Source organism: Prenolepis imparis, unplaced genomic scaffold (genome assembly GCF_030444845.1).
Source record: "Prenolepis imparis isolate NDT839.2.m4 unplaced genomic scaffold, iyPreImpa1.0 SCAF_11, whole genome shotgun sequence".
NCBI classification, from domain to species: Eukaryota; Metazoa; Arthropoda; class Insecta; order Hymenoptera; family Formicidae; genus Prenolepis; species Prenolepis imparis.
Genome location: NW_028141169.1, coordinates 16,324,252 through 16,332,366, shown reverse-complemented (window position 1 = coordinate 16,332,366; position 8,115 = coordinate 16,324,252). Strand labels below are relative to the sequence as shown.

Sequence of the window (8,115 nt, the reverse complement as noted above, 5' to 3'; positions counted from 1 at the left end):
CTATTGTCTTTCGGCTATATCGATGTAAAATTCGAAAAAAATAATAAATACGTAAATTCTGTGTATTCGATGTAGAATTGGATTGGATGAGGGTCAAAAGATAATAGAAATCTAATAAAAATCATCATAATTGAATCAATTTAATTATGCAGTAGCATTCATTTTTTGTGCCTTTTCAGATGCATGACGAATCCATGATTTGATTGATTCCGAAATTTCATATTCAGTAGCCTGTGGATATTTAACTTGAACTGTACCTAGAATACATACAAACATATATATAACATATCTATTCTTTGATTCACCTTGAACTAGCGCTCTCTCTCTCTCTCTCTCTCTCTCTCTCTCTTTCTCTCCCCCCCCCCCCCTGCGACAATAGTCTGTCTCGGTCAGGCTCCCGAAAATAAATTAGAATTCAAACGAATTAATTTTAATTAATACTGCGGTGCCCAGTCTCTCTGGGATTTCCGGTTTCGCTCTCTCTCTCTCTCGCTCTCTCGTGATTGGCCGCTCGGCGTTTTGCCTCGCGATTAGGTTGGGGTGAGCGCGCGTTATGACGACCACGTCACAATACATAAAAAAAGTAAGCGGCGCATTGTGTTCGCCGCGATAATTTGTTGATGCGTAATATTTTAAAACAAGCCAACAATTTTTTCTATACATATTTTGATTGTATATAGTTTGCAAAGTACTGTAGTATCAAAAATATAGGAGCCTACAAACTTTTTTAATAAATTTACATAAAAAAAGTATGTCCCGTATAGAGTCGGCGGCGATAATTTGATTATACCAAATATTTAAAACGAGCCAAATATTTTGTTATGTACTTATTTCGATAGTTTATTGTGTGGAGATTACATTTGTAGCAAAAATATAGGAGCCAAACACTTTTTAATTAATATACATACAAAAATTGATTACAATATGGATTACAATTCTATCTAATGGAATACCATTTTTATAAAGAATTGATGTAGATACATGAAAATATAAATAGAAAGTTTAAAAAAATGTATATTAATATAATCAGCAACATGTACAAAATTTTAAAAAAGTTGAATTAATTTTACAATAATAATAATAAAATGTTTTGGCATTTTATCTTTTATTGTGCAACTATGTATTTTTTCAAATTTTAAACTTAATTATATAAAATAAAATTAATATTTTATAATTAATTTTTCTAAAATTGTTATAATAAAATAATCTATATAAATATATCAACTGTTTTCAGAAAAAATATTACATTTTATTTAGCATGTAAATGCATTTTTTAAATAACTTACAATAGAATAACACAAGTGCGCGTTACGCGCGTGCCATTCTTCGGTTTTATGTATTAATATTTTTTTCACAGAAATTAGCTGATTAAAGCGTTAATTTGCTAATTAAATTTTAAAATAATAATATGTTTAAAAATTAAAATAGTAATACATTGTAAATAATATGTTATAATATCTTATTCTTGATTATATATAATATTTTTTGAAATCAACTGTCAAAAATATTAATCGAGTTTAAAATTTGCTAATTAAATATTCTAGCTTATATATGAGTCATTCCACGTTAACCGGACCACCTCTCTGTCCAGAACAGATTGCAACTAAGAAATTTTTTTAGGGGTGCAAAATTTACTTAAAAATATACTCTTTCGAATGCCGTGTGCTAAAAATTGTGATACATAATGGCGAAATCAATACGGCGAATTCAAGGTGTCCGTACGGACGCACATTTATAAGAGTGAGATATATTGCACAGAAATATACTTAATGTCTTTATAAAAATACAATTTAGTGTCTTCTAGATAATTTCTAATAAAAATTGGACGGATTAAAGGTTGGTTGTTGACTTATTCGGACTTAGCATGTGTGATAAGCGTTAATGATATTTTTTGTTTTATTTAACTTTTTTTCTATAAAATTTCAATATTTTTGATTTTTTCATGTTAATCATGTAAGAAAAGAACACCTTCTGTTGCAGAAGAATATCTTTTTATTAGCAGATAAGAAAAGGTCTGCTATTTCATAGCAGATTCTCTGCGGCTAAACCAGTACCAAAAATTCAGCAAAGTCATGCTTTCATTCCATTATCAGAAGGAAAACTTCTAATAAAAAGAGACAGCAGAGCAACTGCGAGGTATACGAAATAAAAACATTTTTTTTCTAAACTGCATTGTTTATGAGATATTCGACACACACATATGTATATACATAATTTGAATATTTTGTTTTCAGATCAATGTGCTGTGTACTACAACTCCGGCTATTGTACGTATCGGTGAGAGTCAGAAATTGTTTATTTTAAAACATTTTTATAGCGGTAATGGGGGTGTATATAATATGTTTGAAAATATTAAAATATTAATATGTTTTATATAATATGTTATAATATCTTATTCGCGATTAATATTTTTTGACAAAAATCAGGTGATAATTATCAAAAATATTTATCGAATTTATAATATTATAATATCTCTTTCTAAAAAAGACATGTTAAGTCGATTCTCGCGAGTATTGTTGCATCTTTTCCGCGATGCTGATTGATTGTTCCGATTCGCATTCGATGTGCGTTATATTTGTAGCATCGAGAGGCAAATTAAATAAAATAATATTTGAAATAATATGTTATGATACTTTATCCGCGATTAATATTTTTTGACAGAAATCAGCTGATAACTGTCAAAAATATTAATCGAGTTTAAAGTATTATAACACCCACAAAACAATTTGATATACAATGTATATACATTTCATATACATTTATTTATATTGTATATACATAATATATACACATGTATTACAGCGTACATCCAATGTATATGAAATGTAAATGCAATAGTACCCCCAGCGCATGTACATGGAATGTCATAAAAATATACATATGTACATGAAAAAACACATTCTATGTATATACTTCATGCATGTACATTTAATTTTTATGCACGTACATAGGATATACATAATACGTGCATAGCATGTACATAATATGTACATAAGATATACATAATACATGCATAGGATGTACATAGGATATACATAATACGTACATAGCATATACATAATATGTATATAAGATGTACATGGCACATGCATAGGATGTACACAGGATATACATAATATGTACATATCATGTACATAATATGTATATAAGATGTACATGACACATGTACAGAATGTACATAGGCTGTACATAATACGTGCATAGCATATGTACATAATATGTACATAAGATGTACATGACACATGCATAAGATGAAAATAATACGTGCATATCATGTATATAGAATGTATACATAATATATACATAGAATGTGCGTAAGCATGCATAGGATGTATATACATATTATGTACATGCCACGCACGTATTATATGTGCATGTAGCACATATGTAACATATCCAAAATGTTCCATTTTAAATGATTTACTTGAATATTTCTTAGGGACAGCATTTTAGGGGAAAATATTTCAAAAGTTGTAGAGTTTAGAAGGAAATACTTAATGGTGACTTAAATTTTGAATTACGTTCATTTACCAAGATCATATATATAGAGATCAATTTCTTTTTAGGAAACTCCTACAATTTTTTTATATAAATCGATTCTTTGTTACATTTTATGTAAGAAATTATTAAAAAATTGACCAAATGTCAAACTATAAAACATAAAATATCTTATAAATACGCTTGTAATTTTTTACACAGAATATAACAAAGAATCGATTAATATAAAATATAATTGACAGTTTCTTTTAAAAACAAAATTGACCTGTAAATGACTTTAGTAAATGACCGTAATTAAAAATTTAGATCACTATTAAGCACTTCCCTCTAAACTCTATAACTTTTGTCTGAAATATTTTCCCCTAAAATACTCCCTAAGAAATATTCAAGTGGATCATTTAAAATGAAGACATTCTGGACATGTCACATACGTGCTACGCACATATTATGTACACACGCCATACGAGTATTATATACATTCTATGCATGTATTATGCACATCTTCTATACATATAATGTACACGCCATGCACGTACGTATTATATACAAACTAAATGTTTATTTCAACAAAGTTATATAAAAGATTATTGCAAGAGAATAAATAACACAAAAGTTAAACTTAGAAGTAATAAAAAAATTGTATTTATTGCACGTATATGAAATGAGCATAAGATGCATATTAGTTAGTCATAAGGTACATATGTATTTTTATAACAAAACTGTAATTTTAAAACTAAAGCGCAAGATATGGCAACTTCTATACACTTTTTTTAAATAATATTAACACATATGTATGAAAATAAAATACTTGAATAACGCAAAAGTGTAATTAAGATTACTACAATATATGAATATATTACTACAACATATGTATGTTAGAAATTATTAATAAAAAATCTAATAATACAGGAATAATATAGGAATATATTAATATTTTTTATCAGAACCGTAAATATTAGTAAATTAAAACAAAATTCATTGTGTGTAAATATAATACGTACAGTGAACGCGAAGAAACAAAGAATTATTAAAAATAATAGAAACTTTTGTACTATTTTTACTCTCTATTCTATACCATAGCTGCCATCATATGAGTAGTGTGTTTTAAATATTTTAAGACTACTCTCCGTTACTGATCTGCGGGTTCTCATTAACGTCTTGAGTAGTTGCAGGTTTATTTTTGTTATTATTAAAACGATCTTTGCTCCTTACAAGCCATGCTTTTATAAAACTTATAATTTCTGCATTTGTGCAATCATTAGTATTCTTATTGAGTCGTACGGCAGCTGCAAAAGATTATCACAAATTATATTAAAGTAAAAAGTTTTGCAAAATTTTAATTGTATGATTATTATTATAATTGTATTATTATAACTTAATGGTTTTTAATTTACAGAAAATAGTAGATGCTACAGCTAAATCCTTGAAGATTTTCTTTTTCTTTGCTCCTTCCCAAGAGTAAATCATACCAACTTCGTTAGTAAATACATGATACATAATTCTCCGTACAATCTCTTTAACGTTACTACCTCCAATACGACTTAAATGTTGCGACTGCCATTATAAAAAGATTATTTAATTTCTTTAATTGAAAAATTGTAAAATAAAGACTTAAATATTGAATAATTTTTTATATTAATTTAATTGTTTAAATTGAAACATTTTTATAATCAAATATATCGTACTTAAAAATTCTTACCAATAGTTTCTTATGTTCAGAGTCTATCAACCAGTTTTCTAATAGAGCTAAAGAATTCTCATTTACCGGAAATGATCGTGTGATATCTAGAATTTCTTCATGCGAAGTTAAGTCTTGCGATTCATTTCTTTTACTTTTTAATAAAAGACTCATACTTTCAACAATATCGTCCATTTTTAAACTTAGAATGTGTAATTCTCTTAGAATTCGTTTTTGATATTCTGAAATAAAAACATCGATTATAAATTATATAGCAACACTTCCTTCAAAAATAATATAATTTATTTACGCATAGTATAGAAAAAATAACACATATTACAAAATACTCAATATACAAATATTGCAGAAAATGATTGTTTTGTGAAACTATTAATAGAACATTTTGACAGACCACTGATAAATAATTGTACATCTCCGGCCATGTCAAAATTGTGACGTCAGAGGCGAGAAAACAAAAATTCTTAGATGCCATTTTTAAATGAAAAGATATATTTTGATAAAACAACATTTCACACCTGACTTTAGCATACTCTTAAGATACCTCGAAAATTATCTTTTTCCCTTTATAATCAGTCAACAGCTGTAAAAAATAGCTATATAAAGTCCTAGTCCGTTCAGTCTTGCACATGCACAGCTATTCCATATTACAAAGTCTGATATTACGATCATTTTACAGTTGTTGATTGGCTATCAAGAGAAAAGCATAGTTTTCGAGGTATTTTAAAAGTACGTTAAAGCCATCTGAAGTGGTATTGTATCAAAATATTTATTTATCCAAAAATGACATCTATGAATTCTCAACGTGACACTTCTTGCTTCTGACGTTACGATTCAACATGGTCACAGCGAGTACCCAAAAGCCTTAATAGGATATCGATACAACAAGATCATTTTTAAACCATATTTATCATCTTTACTTAATATTTAATATATAAAAAAAGAGAAAAACTTGTTTAAAATATGGAATATCAAATTTATCAAAAGAAAATTAGTGGTACTACAAAAAAAATTAATCTTATTTTCATTATTACATGTACAAATTTAATCTTACCATTATTCTGTTGAAGAGTCGAAGTAGGCTGCTGTGATACTGCAGATAGATTTTCAGACTTATTAGACGTAGTAACAGAGGTAGAAGCTTTCAACTGATCATTTTTGTCAGTGACATTAATCCCTTCAAAAAATAATGATTGAACGTTACTCTTTTTACATATCATTGGATATTTCTTTGAGACTTTTTAACTTTTGAGACAGAAAAACAAAGTATACTAATAAAATGTATGAAAAAATATTGTATATTTTTAAAGAAATCATCTTTGTACATCTTTATTTCATTATTTCTGATGAATAGATTAAATATTTTTTTTCTGTACTATATGCACAAACAGAATATTAAAAAGCATTGATATAAAAAATAATTACAAATATAAAAATAGAACAAAAGCCACAGCAAAGTGTTCGCGCAAAATGTTACTTCATTACTTGGTTAAACGCGTTTCTGTTTGATAGTAGACCTTCTTCAGCAACATACTAATTATAACAAAATTCTGCCGTAATTATATAAATAATATCGATTGAGTCTATCGTTTTGACAAAAACATTTGACTGTGTTATCAATAGGCGACAGAATGATATAGTATTAATAAAATTAATGATTAATTTGACATACATTATGGCGACAATTATGTTTATAATTACGGCGTAGAATTTATTATAATTTTTATGTTACTGAAGGTCTGATATCGGACAGAAACGTTTACCAAAAAGTTTTATATAATTTAAATAATTCACATTAAAACGTTTTTATAATCAATTTATAATCAAATATACTTTACCAATCATTACTTATGTTCAGAATCTAACAAGTCTTCTAGAGTTAAAGAATTCTCATTTACTGGAAATGTGATATCTAAAACATCTTCATGCAATGATAAGTTCTGCCACTCATTACTTTTACTTCTTAATAAAAGATTCATAGTTTTACTGATATCATCAATTTGTAGATTGTGTAATTCTTAAAGTAAGAAAGTAAGAAAGTACAATTTTGCACGAACACCTTGCTGAAGCTCTTGCCCTATTTTTCATTATTTAATTTTTGAGTTTTTTTATTTTTATTATACAAAAAATTATTAATGAAATATTAAAATAGAATTCTTGTCTTACAAATATATGTATAATATTGTATGATTGTTGCTTATATTACTTACCACTTAATTGAGTTTTTTCTATTGGAGTTGGAACAGGATATATAACATTATCCGAGGATACTTCGGTTTCAGAGGATAATTCATATTCATTTTCAGATTCTTTATGATGGCTTTTTTTCGTGCTCCTTCTACGTCTATATTTCCTTTTCAATTCTTCGTTATTAGAGGAGAGATTATTTGTGTTTTTAGCTTTATTGGCTTTTTTTGTGCTATTTTATAATTGTCTATAAAAAACAAAATTAAAAACAATAAAAAATCGATCCATACAAATTTCGTAAAATGTTAATACATTTAGTGTATTATACTAAATGTATTAACATTTTACGTATAAACATTTTAGGAGTATTTTATTATATAAAGTATTCTGTGAGAATGTGTCAAAGTGTATTTTACCATAGCTGCCTAAAAGGTTTGCTTCATAGAGTGCCCAGTCGGCTCCAGGAGATTGCTTTTTTTTTATAAAGTCTACTATAATATGTTTTGCAGTGCCTTCAGGTGGCCAATAGCATTGTGAATTTTTTTTCATGTACCATATGTCAGGTACAGCTTCAACTGTGTCCTCATCATCAAATTTTACAACGTACCAGGTCATCTTGGATATTTTATAACTAAACTAATTATTTTATATTATGTACATTCAAATATGTTTATAAATTTAGCAATCTAATATTAATTTTTGCAATTTTTTATAATTAAACATTACAACTCTAA

The 8,115-nt window shown here is 27.2% G+C and overlaps 1 pseudogene across 1 annotated transcript; it reads right to left on the bottom strand.

The window, feature by feature from the left end:
* Positions 1 to 4,511: 4,511 nt before the first annotated feature.
* LOC145942962 (uncharacterized) lies at positions 4,512 to 8,115 on the bottom strand (annotated as a pseudogene). The gene is made up of 6 exons (XR_014426447.1): positions 7,798 to 8,115; positions 7,405 to 7,628; positions 6,249 to 6,371; positions 5,198 to 5,418; positions 4,893 to 5,052; positions 4,512 to 4,784 (listed from the first exon to the last, which is right to left on the bottom strand). The product of XR_014426447.1 is annotated as an uncharacterized LOC145942962 (transcript).